Source organism: Ceratotherium simum, chromosome 22 (genome assembly GCF_057802395.1).
Source record: "Ceratotherium simum simum isolate JZ-2026a chromosome 22, ASM5780239v1, whole genome shotgun sequence".
In the NCBI taxonomy this organism is placed as follows: Eukaryota; Metazoa; Chordata; class Mammalia; order Perissodactyla; family Rhinocerotidae; genus Ceratotherium; species Ceratotherium simum.
The window spans coordinates 40,264,199-40,279,758 of NC_141921.1; positions in this window are offsets into that span (position 1 = coordinate 40,264,199).

The following is a 15,560-nucleotide window of genomic DNA, read 5'->3' on the forward strand; positions in this document are numbered from 1 at the left end:
AAATCTCACTCAACAGTGACATCAATTCCACTGACCACACTTTGTACTTGTCCTAACAAATATATATGAACATATACAACACACGCACACACACACACACATTAAAGGCTTTGTTATTTATTTTTTCCTCCTCTTTACAGTTGGTGGAACAGCTGGGTGAGGTGGGACAACCTCCACCAAAAATAATTATAATCATGCTTACCTTGTGTTCTAAAAGTTTTACATATACTAAACACCATAACAACACAAAGAGGCAGGGATGATTATTATCCCCAGTTTACAGATGAGGAAACTGAGGCAAAGGGTGCGTAAGTAATTTGCTGTGGTCACGTAACAGTGATGGGGAAGCCAGAGGAAAGGGTGACCAACACCACGAACCCTTGCCCTGAGGACACGTACACACACTGAGGTCCCACCTCAATGTCCCTTCCCTAGGAAAGTGTTTCCTGACCTCTGCAGGCTGGGTCAGTTCTCTTTGGGATGACCCTTCACGGCCCTCCTGAGAGTTAATGACTCTGTTTATTTGTGGGGGTGGTAGGTTAATCTCGGTCTCCCCAGTAAAGGGGAGCTGGAGATGCAGTGCTCGTCGTTTTGTGTCCAGTACCAAGCTCTATGCCCGGCACACAGTGGGTACTTTGTCCATAACTGCTGACTGAGTGAAAGAGTAATCCAGAGAATGGTCGTGAATTAATCAGAAAAGGTCCCTGCTCTCATGAAGTGTACAATCGAGTGGGGCTGAGGAGAGAAGACAGACAATAAACACAGAAAATGAGTCAGTCCAGTGGTGATACACACTCTGCAGGAAAGGGAGGAGGGTAAGGGTTTCAGAGGCAAGGTAGAGTGGGGACTAGGGGAAGATCTGCTGTTTTAGACAAAGTCACCAGGGCAGGCATCTCTGATGAGGTGACATTTGAGCAGAGCCCTGAAGGAGGCCAGTGTGGGAGCCATGCAGATGTCTGGGGGAAGAATGTTCTGGAAAGAGATAACAGAAGACGCAAAAGGCCTGAAGTGGGAGTGTGCTTGGTGTGTTTGAGGAAGAGCCAGGAGGCCATTGTGGCCACAGCAGAGTAAGCAAGGGTGGGAGGAAAGGAGATGAGGTCAGGGAGGTTGTGGGGCTGTAAGAACTTTGAGTCTGAGTAAGCTAGGAAACCACTCCGTTCAGAACAGTCTCTCAAATTAGGCTGCGATTGCCAAGAGCTGTCTTCTTTCCAAATCCAGATAAAAGAACATTCCAGAGAGTTGGGGGATGGGCAGGAGGTGGGCAGTATAGGCTGTTGGTCAACGGTATGGACTCAGACAAACTTGGATTTGAAACCCAGCTTTGCCACCTGCTAGCTGTGTGACCTGGCACAAGCCATGTAACCTCTCAGAGTCTCAGTTTTGTTACCTATAAAATGGGACCCATAATGCCTCCCTCACCAGGACTATTGGGAGATCAAAGCAGATAGTGAACACAGAGCATTCAGCAGAGGGCCCACAGGGCTCGATAGATGTCACAGTCCTACTGCACTGTTGGTTTTATCCTCTAGAGATCTGACTGTGGTCCCCAGCACCTTACCTGGGACTTGTGAGGCCATGGCAGGGCCTTTGCTGGAACTCGATGGGACCGAGATCTAATGGTGACTCTTGAGTTCACCATGAACCTCCTTCTTGGTAAGCTGGCTCCCGGGGCAACAAGGGAACACCACAGCTGGAGCCCTAACTCTGGAGATGAAGAAGACTGACCAGCCTTCCTCATGGCCCTGGCTACAGAAGGAGCTTCGTGGGGCCGTGGAAGACATTGGGGCAGGCTCAATCTTCCGTGGCCTGACACTAAAGACAGACACTGCAAACACAAGGTGAGAACACGGGCCTACCTTAGCCCAGCCTTGCCCAGCTGGGTTCAGGCTGGCCTCTGATGAAGGCATGCACCCAGGAATCACCCCTTCATCCCCACTTCAGCCCTGGATAATGCACCTTCAGTGAGTCTCAGAAACCCATCTGGTCAGATACCTTCGAGGGCCAGAGGGAGCTCCGTTTTGTTAAAGTGACTTATAGTTTTTCATTATGTGCTTTTGCGTAACTTTCTTCCCTGCTGGAGAAAGCCAAAGATCAGAGGATGATTTACCTGTGCTATCAGAAGAGCTTACGCTAAACCAAAGCATATTTGCCAGCCCGGAGACTAGGTTGGCAGTGGCTCAGCAACAGTGGGGACCTGGGAATCTATCTGGCCCTTCTTTCCTCTGCCAGTGCAGCTTAGGAGACTGTAGTAGGACTGGCTGGAGACTTGGGCCAAACAGGTAGGAAATGGGAGTGACTGGGAGGTGTTGGAGTGCAGGTAGATGAGCAAATGGGTCCTTCAAAATGACTCTTTCTCTGGTATTTGTCCTTACAAGGTCCCCTGTGTGTCTGCAGCTTTAAGGGCTGTCATGTATGGTCAAGTTGTGCACTGCACAACTCTAGAGGGCACCATTTGTGTCAGTGTCCATGTGAATGGCCCTCCATAGGGCTGTGCAGTGGTGGCTCTGAGCAGTATGGGTTAACTTAGCCTTGCAGGCAAGGGGACTCACTTACTGGGGATCAGCGGGCCTTGGTGAACAGTGCCTGGGCCATGGCATCAGACGGACCTGGGTTTAAATGCTAACCCTGTTACTTCCTTTAGACTCTAGATGAAGGGCCTAATTTCTCTCTGCCACAGTCATCTGATCTGTGAAATGAAGAAAATTCACCTTCTGAGCTCAGCCACGGAGAGGATTACATGAAACAACGTAGGTGAAGTTCAGTGATCTCGAGAGTACTATTTGTTGAGTGTGATCTTTGTGCCTTTACTTCCTTTAATCTTCACAACAACCTGTGAGGTGTGTACCCTCATTTTCATTTTCTAGAAAAGAAAGTTGAGCCTTAGGGGGGTTAAGCAGCTTGCCCAAGGTTATCATGTGAGTTGGGACTCTTTCAGTTCTGTCAGAAATTCAACTCAACTAGCTCAAGCAAAGGAGTGGAATTTGTTGTGTCAGGTAATAGAATTATAAAGAGTTGGCTTCAGGCACATCTGTATCCAGGGGCTCAAGTTATGTGCCTAGCACTCTACCCCTCCTATCCATTTTTGGCTCTTTTGTTGTGTTGTTGTTGTTGGCTTAATTTTCAGTCAGGGTCTCTCTGCATAGGCAAGGATGGTGTGGGCAGTTCTAGGCTTATGAGGCCTTTAGTGTCTGCCTTCTCTGAAAGGGAAAAGTGCTTCTTTCCCAACAGTTCCAGCAAAAGTCCCAGGAGAAAGCTTTGATTGGCCAGGCCAGGGTCAGAGGTCCACCCCTGGAGCCAGGCCACTAGGAGCCAGGCCATTTCAACCACATGGACCAAAAATGAGGGAGGGATTCAATTCCAAAGTTATAGGTCCACTATGGTTACGGAGTGAATATGTGCTAGAAAGGCAACTTGAACCCAGCAGTGCCTGTCACGTCAATAAATTGCATCTAATAGACCTGTCATTGTTATTATTGTGATTGCATGCATTGTGGGTAGTTGAAGTCTTCAGAAGCTTGATTTCTGGGTAGCATTTGAATTTTTTTCCAAAGAGATTTCATATTTACTAGTATTTGCCCTATTGCTGTTTCAGGGATGTTTTAACAAGAAAGCAAATTAACAAATGTGAAAACACATTGAAAAGTATAAAAATCACCATGCCACTAACTATTTCAGTATATCTTGTATCTCATAATGACCCCAGAATAAAAAGAGAGTATTGGTTTCCTTCATTCTACAGAGGAGAAAATAGAGGGACCGAGAGTTTAAATAATTTGACCGACTTCGGCCTAAGGTTTGTCATCAAACTAGGATGAAACACAAGCTTCCCGACTCTCAATCCAGAAGTCTCATCATCAGACTATGTTTCTCAAATTCTCTCCCAAGGAACACCAGCCTTCCAAAGAAGTGCATTGTGGGGGCAGGTGCTAAGCAGGGAGGGCCTTAGGATCTTCAAACCAGTTTCCATGAGACCAGCTCCCTGCTTTATCTGTTTATAGAAACAATAACTTGGGCAACACTTTATATGAAGAAAAGGTTTCATTGTTCTTAAGAATTAGAAAACCATGGCTGCAGACCAAGTCAGCCCTTAGGCAAGGACACCCCAACCTCAGCTTCATAGTCAAAAGTCAAACAGAGTTGGGGAATATAATCAAGTGAGCTTCCATAGGAGACATTTTTCTTCCACTAGAATCACAAGGAGAACCTAAGTGATTAGAATGTGAGACTTAGGCACTGGTCTAAGAATGTTCACATTGCCCACAGAAAGATTAGCTGCCATGTCTTAGAAACCCACCTCCCTCCGGGACCACACGATAGCCGCTCACCAGTGGTGAGGCTTTCTGTACGTTATGCCTTCCGGGGGTGAGAAGGTTACATAGATACATAGAACTGAATTTGAATGTAAGACATCATCTGTTTTTAGCCCTTTAGGAGGTATCTGGACAAAATGCAGCCACATGATGAGGTTTTTCTTTTTGTTTCTTTCCCTGGTATGTGCAACGGGAGAGAGAGTGTAAGAGAAAATACACTACAAATAACTGCTTAGTGTACGTCACTAAAGATTAAGCCTCTAGAAGGGCCGGATGCCGCAGCTGACCCTGTAAGTGTCTTATGCACCATGTGGCACTTTGTTCTGGGAGAGGCTAATACTTTAAGTTGTCAGCCTGTGCTGTTGAAGGAGAAGGGGAGGCTCTTCCCTCTTGGGCTGGTTACAGTGATTTAATTCATGCCCGCACGCTGACTGAGCAAGTGTTCTCAGGGCAAGGTTCTCAAGTATTAGCTGAGTAAACACATGAGCTCATGGATTTTCTTTGAAGCACACCCAGATCACATCTCATCAGACACGGAATATGAAACTCACCAGCCAAAGCCAAAACACAGACGACGATTTAATTTTAAAATAACAAGGGTAAAATACTGATTTGCCTATGTTCTTCTTTGTTCACTATGGTTGACTGGGTTTCTTTACTGATGAAATTTCTCACAACCTTTCTATGCCAATGTGCACTGGGAATATCCAAGACAGACTTTCCAAATCCCAGTCACTGGGGTTCATAAAATTCACTTTGCCAAATAATGGCATTGGTTTTGGAGGATTAGCCTGACAGCCTATGCGTTACTTTGTTATATATACCGTCTCATGGGGTGATCATTACCTGCTTAACAGAAAACTACCTTAGGAACAGGTTGTAGTTTAAAAGTTCATTTGTAGTTGTTTATTTAGACCTTGGAGAGTAGTTTACTCTAGATCCAACGCTATACATGGGAACTCGAGGGTCCAAGGCCTATGTTGGCATTTGGAAAAGTGAGTTTTGCCAAATGTGAGAGATATACACAGGAATTTTGTGGCTAAAAGAGTTTGGGAGACTCTTCTTGAAGACTCACAACGGCCACCAGCCCAATAAACGTTCTGAGAAGTTTTGAATAAAGACACTTGTCCAACAATATTTAACCTCCAGATTTTCAAACATGTTGATAGAATCTGCTTATGATTCAAAGACTGCGATTTGGGAAATACGGCTTATTTAACATATCATGTCTGAGAATCACAGTTTTGTCGCTGTCCTAATACGGTGACACTAAAGAAAACAATCAACTGTGCTTAGTAGGATCTTTATGAGAAAGTACATCCCAAGTCCTGGCCAGGGATACAGAGATGTTCGTCTCTCAGTGTAGCTCTCCTTGTGCCCCTCCCGGGATAGAGATTTCAAAGCCATTGTTGGAAGATAGATCCTAGCATCCCAACAAAACCCATAACAGGAGAAGAACATAGGTGACATGTAATCAATAACCAAGTTCTGAATGGAGTGTTAGCAGTTCCCATGTACAAGAACCATTCCACTGATTACTCCAATTAATATTTTAAAACTCACTGGGGGCTCTTCCCTGAATAATGTGAGAAAACAATGATTTATAATTGATATAAGTTGATTACAAACTATTTACATCCTTTTAATGGATGTAGTAGCTCTAGCCATAACCCAAGGCACATTGTGTCAGACAGACCCCCAGACAGAGAGAACGTGCCCTGAGCCCTGACAGGGCCAGGGACAAGGTGGATGCTTCATGGAGTGGCTTGGACAGAACACAGGCCTTGGGCGCTCATGTCCTGTGATAAGAGAGGCATTGGGAGGGGTGTGGCTTCACAGGCAGTGAGATGGGAGGTGGCAGGGCAGGGTGGAAAGAACCCGGACTTCAGACCCAACAGGGTTCAGATCCCACCTTTCCCACCTTGTGGCTTTGAGAAAGCCATTGACCTTCTCTGAGACTCAGTTTACTTATCTGTGAAATGAGAATAAGAACACTATCTCCTCAGGGTCGTTGTGAAGACTCAGTAAGGTGTATTTATTACAGTGCCTGGTAGGCTGGTGCGGTAGGCACGCATAATGACCAAAAGCTACCAAGAGATGAACTTATCCCTGTTGAAAATGCTCAATAAAACTCGCATAGGAATGAAAAATATAGGATCAGTTGTCCCCTTTTCCGTCTGCTTACTGAGCACTCTATGTGGACAGTGGCATCTGAACGGCAGGTTGAGGGTTTCAGACAAGAATTTACAGGGGGTCAGTTCCTGGGTTGGGAGCGGGTCACCACAGCCTCCCTCTGGCCATCATTTCTGCAGACACTGAAGCCTGGTTTTTATTTGTACTCACAGAAATGTCCTGGTGACTGACTCACCAAACTCACAAGACACTGGGGGACGAGCCAGAAGCTAATTTCATGACTTCCAGTGGGAGAAAATCCTGGCTTTGGAGTTGGGGACAGTCATTTGGCCTGCCTTACTTAGATCAAATCACAGACAAGAAGTTGCTTGGGGAGTATACAATTAGAAGACAGGAGTTGGGTCTCCTGAAAAATTCCTCCCTCTAGCCAGGAAAGTTGGATTAACTGTCAAAAGAACAAGGCTTGCTGTCTAGAGAGTCTCATTTTCCTGGCTTGATGCTGATAAATTTTGACAAATTTCTATTCTCCAATTTCATTTTCCTTTTCTTTGCACCAAGAGCACCAGAAAATTTACAACATACTTATATAGGTAGAATGTTCTATAGGATTCTCTATAGGGAGAATTTTCTTTCCATTGGTTACATTCTGACAGTAATAAGAGTAGTAGCCACCATCTGTTTAGTGCTTACTATGTGCCAGGCACACTGTAAAATACTTTAACACCTATTATCTCCTTTAGTTATCGCAACAAGCCTGCATGGCTTTAGACTTTACTGATGAAGAAATCGAGACTCAGAGAGGTTAAATAACTTGCCTGGGATCATACAGCTGTGAAGTTGTGAGGCTGGAATCTGAACTCAGATCTTCCTGACTTTGAGCTCCTAACTTCTCGCCCACTCTACCTTGGGTAATATCTTTCCAAGATCCCATAATACTCATGTCTGTTGGACCCACAGATTCTTTGAATGGCTATAGAATATACTCTGGTTCCATTGGTAACTCTGTGTGGACCATCTCCTGTGATGGACATGTCTAGAGGTGGCAAATCTTTATATGCAGTTCTCTTGTAGTTTCCATTTCAGATGATAACATTTTCTGAAATAGCCCTGAAGATAGGGACTGCTCTTGTTTAGGGTCTCCTTGCACAGCCTGTACCTACAGTAGCCACCTGGTTTCCTGCTGTGACTCCAGCCAGCAGGGAGGGGACAATATCTCAGGTTGCTTCACTGATGGTCATTGGAGCTCATGTGTTTCATCGACTCCATGGCACTGTTTAAATACACTGTATACTGAGAAGCTGGAGGTGGTTTCCCTGGGGACTACTTTATCCCCCTTTGTGAGAAGGTAAAGTCAAGTCAAGTATCTTTCCTTCCAAATCAGCAGCCAGAGAAATGCCAAGAACCTCACTACAATGCTTTTGCTGCTGATAACAGGTTGACTCAATAGCCAGGTGCAATGGATTTAGAGTTAAAAAAAAAACTTGCCCTGCTTAAACGGGAAGTGTTATCAGCTGAATAATACATGATGCGAATACCTAGGGGCTACTGTTTGTTTACATATAATAAAATTAAAAATTTAAGCAATCATTTTGTATATTATTGTCAAGGCGAATGTTTTCTAATTCACCACTGAAATCTCACTTTGGGGAAACTGGACTGGTACTTGATACTGTATCCAGAAGTCACTCTCTAGTGATGTTCAATAATATTTTCTATCAAAGCAGAATCCATCAGCGCCAAATCCTGTTCTGCAGACATGTCTGGAATGTGAATGCAAATAAATTACATTACAGTGGGATTAGCCATAGGCTAGCACATAATTAGGTGGTGCTAAACTCCTGATTCTGTCAAGGGAATCCCTACGTGAGGCACTGCTGCAAATATGAGCTCAGGCCCAGAGCTGCTGCCACGGGACCTGGGAATGTCACTAATTTCCACGATGCAGGAAGGTATCGTTATTTCTCCACAAATCCTTGAGCAGCCCTTTTCTCTTCTGCCCCTCAACTGTGCTTTCTCCTGTGTGTGGCATGTCCCCCCATTTGCCTGCCGATAGACCTTAGAATCTTTGTTTTCTTTCCCTCTCCTTGCCAGACTGAGAGGGACATCAGTGAGGTGCCTGGTGGCACGTGGGCATGCTTTGGAAGAAATATGCCTGTGGCCTTAGTGTGGGTTCTTCCAGAAGCAGATCTGAGATGAGGGCTCGAGTGAAAGTGGTTCATCGGGGAAGTGGGGCTAACACTGATAGGGAAGTGGGAAGGGGATTCAGGAAAGGGAAGACAGCCGAAGAGTGTGTACTGTTCAACCTGCTACCTTGGAGGGTGCCTGGAGCTTAATTCTACAGGGAAGCTTTGGGAAACTTTGCAAAGCACAAGCCTCCAAATTATCCCAGCCGAGAGGCAAGGGAGCTGGGGTATGTACACGCCAAGCCCTGGGGGCCGTGGGTTGGTGACTGCATTCCTGCGCACATCTGGTCTACCACCTGGGGGCAGCACAGCTCGCCACAGTTGGGAGTGGTGGGGGAAGAGCCCTCGGCACCCAGATGTGGACAACAGCAGTCGGAACTCGACTGGAGCACCTGGATGCGTCCACGGACTATGGACACGGCAGCAACTGCGGCTCTTTCACCTGCTATATCTGAGACAGCACATTTACCCAAGACCATCAATTTTACCTCCAAAACATATCTTGGTTCTGTCCACTCCTCTATCATCCACTGCTGCCCTCGTCCTAGGGAACACTATCTCCTTATTGTCCGAATTAACACAACAGGCTCTGAATTCGTTTGCCTGCTTCTAAAAATATTTTATAATAAAATATTTCATAAATATTGGAAAAACAGAGAATAATGTAGCAAATACTGTGTATCCACCATTCAGCTTTGCCACATCTCCATACGGATGCCTAATTGCTTTACTTACTTACTTAACAGCATTAAAGTTTTATAGATACAATTGAAGCTCCCTGTGTGTTCCTTCTTAATCTCATTCTCCTCCAATCCTCCCAGCGAGACTGATGTTTATCATTGCCGTGCTCTTCTATTTTCCATATGTATATATCCTATAGGTATATATGTATATATCTTGTAGGACATATGTATATATCCTTTGGGTATGATACGTGTATAGAAGATGGTTTTACATTCTCTTCAAACATACTAAATCGACCTCATGCCAAATAAATCATAAATCATTCTGAATTTTTTTTCATTTTGCTCGGCGTTATGTTTTTACGGTGGCATCCTTGCTGGTGCGGGTAGCCCTGGTTCGATCATTTTCGTTGCTGTAGAGGATTGCATTGTGCAAGTGTACGAGTTATTCATCTAGTTTTCTGTTAGTGGATTATAGGCTCTCCCCTCTCCCTACCACCACAAAAAAGTTTTTTTCTTTTCCTATTACGTATAGTGCTGCAATAAATATTCTTCAGCGTTACCAGTTTCCTTATGAACATGTGGGAGTCTTTTCTGGGTATATTCCTGGAAATGGAAATGCTGAATCCTAGAATATGCACGTTTCCAGTGTTACTAAATATTGCCAGATTCCTCTCTACCTTGAACTAATTTGCTCTTCTACGGACAAGGTATGAAGAGTCCTGTTTCTCTACCTCTTCCCCAACTCTTGATGTTGTCATGATTAATTTTTGCCAGTCTCATCCAAAACATATCACGAGCCCCGGACATTTCTCTGCCCTGGCTTTCTGTCCCTCCTGTAGCATCTGGGCAGAAGGGCCTGCCAGGGCTGATAGGGGTGAAAAAGTTCTCCTTGCTCTCCTCCGCACTTCCCTGATCACTAATGAGGTTGAACATTTTATTTATTTATTTATTTTGCGTGTGAAGAAGATTAGCCCTGAGCTAACATCTGTTACCAATCTTCCTCTTTATGCTGAGGACGATCGGCCCTGAGCTAACATCCATGCCCATCTTCCTCTACTTTATATGTGGGACACCTGCCACAGCATGGCTTGACAAGCAGTGCGTCAGTCCGTGCCCGGGATCCGAACCTGCGAACCCCAGGCCGCCAAAGTGGAGTGCGCAAACTTAACTACTACGCCACCAGGCCGGTGACATCTTATTTTTTTTATGCTTATAGGCCATTCAGGCTTTGTCTTTTGTGAATTTTCTATGCATACCCTTTATCTTCTATTCTATTGGGTTATTTGCCTTGTTTTCACTGAATTGTAGCTATTTTTTCTATATTCTAGATGCTAACTTTTTTTGGTTTTATGTATAAGTATCTACTCCCACTCTGTAATTCATGTTTTTCTTTGTTTGCAGTGATTTCTGTTTTCTAGATATTTTCAATTGTAATGTAGTCAAATTTACCATATTTTCTTAATCACTTGTATATTTTAAAGAAATTCTCTACCAAGGAGTCACAAAGATATTCTCCTATACTTTCTCTCAAATGTATTAAAGCTTTGCCTTTTTAATTTAAGTTTTATCCACTTGGGATTGATTTTTGTGCATTGAGGTAAGAATCTAATTGATTTTTTTCCATGTGGAGAAATGGCAACCCCAGTGCTGCTTCCTGTCAGTTCATCCTTTTACTCACTGATTTATAATGCCACGCCTGTCATAAATCAAGCTCGTATATACATATGGGATTAAATCTGAGTGCTCTTTTTCATTTCATTGATCAACTTGTCTGTCTCTGAGTCAATATCACACTATCTTAATTACTACAACTTTATAATGTCTTGATATTTAGGAAGGAAAGCCCATATTGTTCTTTCTAAAAATTATTTCACCTCTTTGCTTTTCCACATATAATTTCCATGGAAAATTCTGTTAGGATCATGATTAGAATTGTATTAACTTTATAGACTAATTTGGGAGAATTTCCATTTTGTAATATTGATTCTTTCCACTAATGAATATAACCTATTACTTGCATTTCTATCCCTCCATTTCTCTAGGTCTTCTTTTATGTCTTTCATTAAGGTTATACATTTCTCCATAAAGGTTTATTCCTAGTTAACGTTAAGTTTTTATTGCTAGTGTATAGGGTACCTTTTTAAAACTACATTTTCTAATGGTTTTGGCTGAAGCACACAATTGATTTTTGTATATTTGAGCTTGTTCCCAGCAAAATTGCTGGATTCTCAACTTAGTTTTATTAGTTGGTACATACATTCTTTGAGTTTTCTATGGAGATAATTTTGTCTTTAAATAATGAAAGTTTTGATTTTTCCTCTCCAATTCTTAGGTATCTGAGCACTTTTATTTTTGGTGTTCTTCTTATACAAAGCATAGAGAATACAGATTTTATTTATTCATCAAAGATTCTGTCTTTTAAATGGTAGGATTCATTTGTTTACACTTTTTGTGATTCTCGATATATTTAGATTTATTTACTGATACATTGAAATTTATTTGGCTGATCTTATTTTGTGCTGGCAGTTTGTTATGTGTTTTCATTGTACCCTTTCCTCCTCTTTCCTATTACCTATTGTGTTGGTTAAATTTCTTTATTACATGCCTATGTCACTTCATAAAATCTAAACTTAATCAGTACCCCTACTCTACTCCTGAACAATGCAATGGCTTCAGAACTTTTTAACTCGAACTCTTTCCTCTCGTCTCACGTATTATTACTGTTTGGTGTTTTAATCCTACCTTCTTTTTTTTTAGTCTCCGAGTCATGCTTTTATTATTGTTGCTGTTTTATTAACTTGATGCTTGTTTATATTTAATCAAGTACTTCACAGTTTCTTTGCGTAGTGTAGCTTCTTGTATCTCACTATGTCTTTCTGGGTTTTTCATCCTTCTTTCTGAAGTAAACCTCTTAGAGCTTTTTCAGCAAAATTCTACTAGTGGTAAATTCAGCCTTGCCTGCCTGAAAATGTCTTTATTTTACCCACACTTTTGAATGATAATTTGTAGGTAATTTAAAGATGTTATTCCACTGTCTTCTGTATTATACTAATGTTTTGAAAAAAATACACCATCTCTCTGGTCACAGCCCCCTGCACTGTTCTCTCTGGTGTTCCAGAGTCTTTTCCTGGTATTTGGTATTCTTCGGTTTCACTATTGTGTGTCTAGGTGTAGATGTATTTTTATGTATCCTTCCTGTAACTTGCTGTACATTCTCAATCTATAAATACATGTTGTATTGTTTCATGGGGATGCTGAAACAAATTACCACAAACTTGGGTGATTTATAACAACCTGAATTTATTCTCTCTAGTTCTGGAGGCCAGAAGTTCGAAATCAGTGTCCTGGGCCTGCATCAAGGTGTTGGCAAGTCCGTGCTCTCTCCAGAGGTTCTGGGAGCAAATCTGTTCCTTGTTTCTTCCAGGTTCTAGTGGCTGCTGGCATTCTTTGGTTATTGGTCATGTCACCCCAATCTTCAAGGGCAGCATCTTTAAATCTCTCTTTGCTCTGCATTCACATTGCCTTCTCCTCTATGTCTGCATGAAACTTCCTTCTGCCTCCCTCTTATAAGAACACTTGTGATACTATATAGGGCCCACCTGAGTAATCCAGAATAACCTTTCCATCTCAAGATCCTTAACTTAATCACACCTGCAAAGACTCCTTCTCCTATAAGGTAACATTTCAGGATTCTAGGGATTAGAACTTAATATCTTTGGGTGGCCATCATTCAGCCTACTATACTTGTCTATTATCTAAATTCTGAAAATTCTCAGCCGTAATATCTTTGAACATTACTTTTTCCCAATTCTCCTTATTCCATGTATTGGAACTCCTGTTAAAAGTAAGTTGCACTTTCCTTTAATATTCTATTTCATTTAACCTTTGTTTCACACCCTTCACCTTTTAACGCTATGCAATATGTTCTGAGTAATTTCCTCACACTATCTTCCAGTTTATTAATTCTCTTTTCATATCTGACTAATCTGCTGTTCAATCCATCATCTGAAAATTTTGTTTTAATTATTATTTTTATCTAGAAATTCTATTACTTTAAAAATCTGCCCTTTTTTTCTCCTTAGAGTATCTGTCATATTCTGTTTTTTAATGGCCTCTTTTATGACTTGAATCATTTTAAATACACTACATAGTCTTTCAGATAGTTTTTTTTAACTGGAGTTCTTAGGGAGGAGTGTCTAGCCCTTTAGTTTATTGTAATTTCTGACTCTTGTACATGGTGAGATTTTTCCTTATCCATTTGTAATTTGAGATTGAAGGCTCATTCTCAGCAGGGATTCATCTGTGGGAATTCTGTGTGACCTGGGTTGACAGTATGTCTTCCTCTGGAAATTTTGAGTTTGCTTCTTCTAGATTCCCCATGGGTATCCCTTTTTGGTACTGGTGTTTGAGTTCTTTCTCAACTTGGGGATTCTGGGGTGATGTGGGTAGTATAAATTTGAACTCCAAACCTATGTGAAAGCAAGTTCTTGGTATTAATTTTTAGAGGATTATTTTCTTTTTAACAGAACCTAGACCAAGTAACACAAGCTCTGTTGTTGTCCACCCGGGTGCACAGATAGTTTCCCTCCATCTGCCCTTTCATGGGGTGGGGAGTATTAACCCTCCCAGAGTCCCAGAGTCCTAGCTCCGTGGAGAGATTCTCATTTCTCACTACCCACATCCCTTGAGTCCAAGACCTCAATTTCTGTACCTTTCTAGGCACTAAAATCTCTAACCCCTATGTCATCAAGATAGTATTTCACGTCCTCTTTCGTTTCTGGTCCCTTGAAACACTTTTACTTTCTTGGGAACTCACCTACGCATTTAAAATAATGTTTGCTACATTTTGTCAAGCATTTCTAAGTGTTTGTGTGGGAGAGTTGCCTCCTTAATTGCTATGCCCTAGCCATGCTAGTCCTTTGGAAAGTTCCTAGAAAACATAGTGAACTTCCTCAAATAAAGCCTCTGCATTTAAAAACTTCCCTCTGCCTGGAGTATCTTCCCATGGCTGCCTCCTCGTCATCCTTCTGATCTCAGCTTAAATGTCATCTCCTCTGCAAGGTCCTTCCTGACCTCTTCTCCATGGAATGACTTGCATTATCCTCTATTACACCCTCTCAACTTCCTTCATGGAATCGATCATGATCCATTTGCCTTGTTTATTTATTTGTGTACTTGTTCACAGCCATCCTGCCTCCTGGAACAGATGACGCGGGAATCTGATCTGGCTTGTCCCACTCTGTATCTCCAGCATCTGCAATAATGCCCGACCACAGTGAGTTAATTTCCAATAAATATCTACCGGATAAAGAAAGGAATATACCAAAGCTGCAGAGTCTCAAGAGACTCTATCCATGCCCAGAACACACGTGCCATGAGGCCATGATGTCCTAAAGAGTCAGGAAAGATACATCACCATGGCCCGTGGGCCTACACTCTTCCCTTGTTTCCATGCGTAAACTTTAATACTCAGCAAATCCAGGCCTCAGCAAAAGTGGAAAAGTGGAAGAGTTCACATAAAACTTTTAATTAGATTCAAACCATTCGATTTCTCACCTTGATGGGTCCTCCTGGGGGTCATTCTCACCTGGTGCAAGCCCTGGCCCTAGAGGCAGCCCTTAGGGAATCACGTAGCTGCAAGCTTTAACTCAAGTCTAACAAACCTGTCCCCCAGCTCCCCACGGATGTGCTAAATTGAGCTGAGAGGCGTCTGAGCACATAAAAGCAGCATACAGAATCCACACAAAGTACCAAATAATGGAATCTTTAAAAAACAAATTAATTTTCCCATTTTGAAAGCAATATAATCACTTTCCAGGAGCTCTAAAATTAGAAAAAAAGAGACCACACGTAATTTAAGACCTACTATAAGTCTCAGTAATCATTCTAGTGTATATTTGTCTGATTTTTCAAACCATGCTTGATGTTTGTCTTTTGGCCATCACGAGCACTTACTGTATGCACGAGCTCAGTTTATACGACGCTCTGAACTAGGTGTGATTAATTATTCCCACTTTAAAATGAGATCACAAGGGCATAGAGAAGTCACGTAACGGGCTGAAGGTCTCAGGCAGGCAGTGGGCAAGTGAAGGTTCCACCCCAGGTCTGTCTGACTCTAGACCCTGTTCAAGCCTTTTCTTGCAACTCTGATATTATAATGCTTTGACGCATCCTCCTTTTCCATCGGGCTGTGATCACATGTACCGCGGTAGCTCCTCTTTTTTCCCCCCACTTAACACCACAAGCTA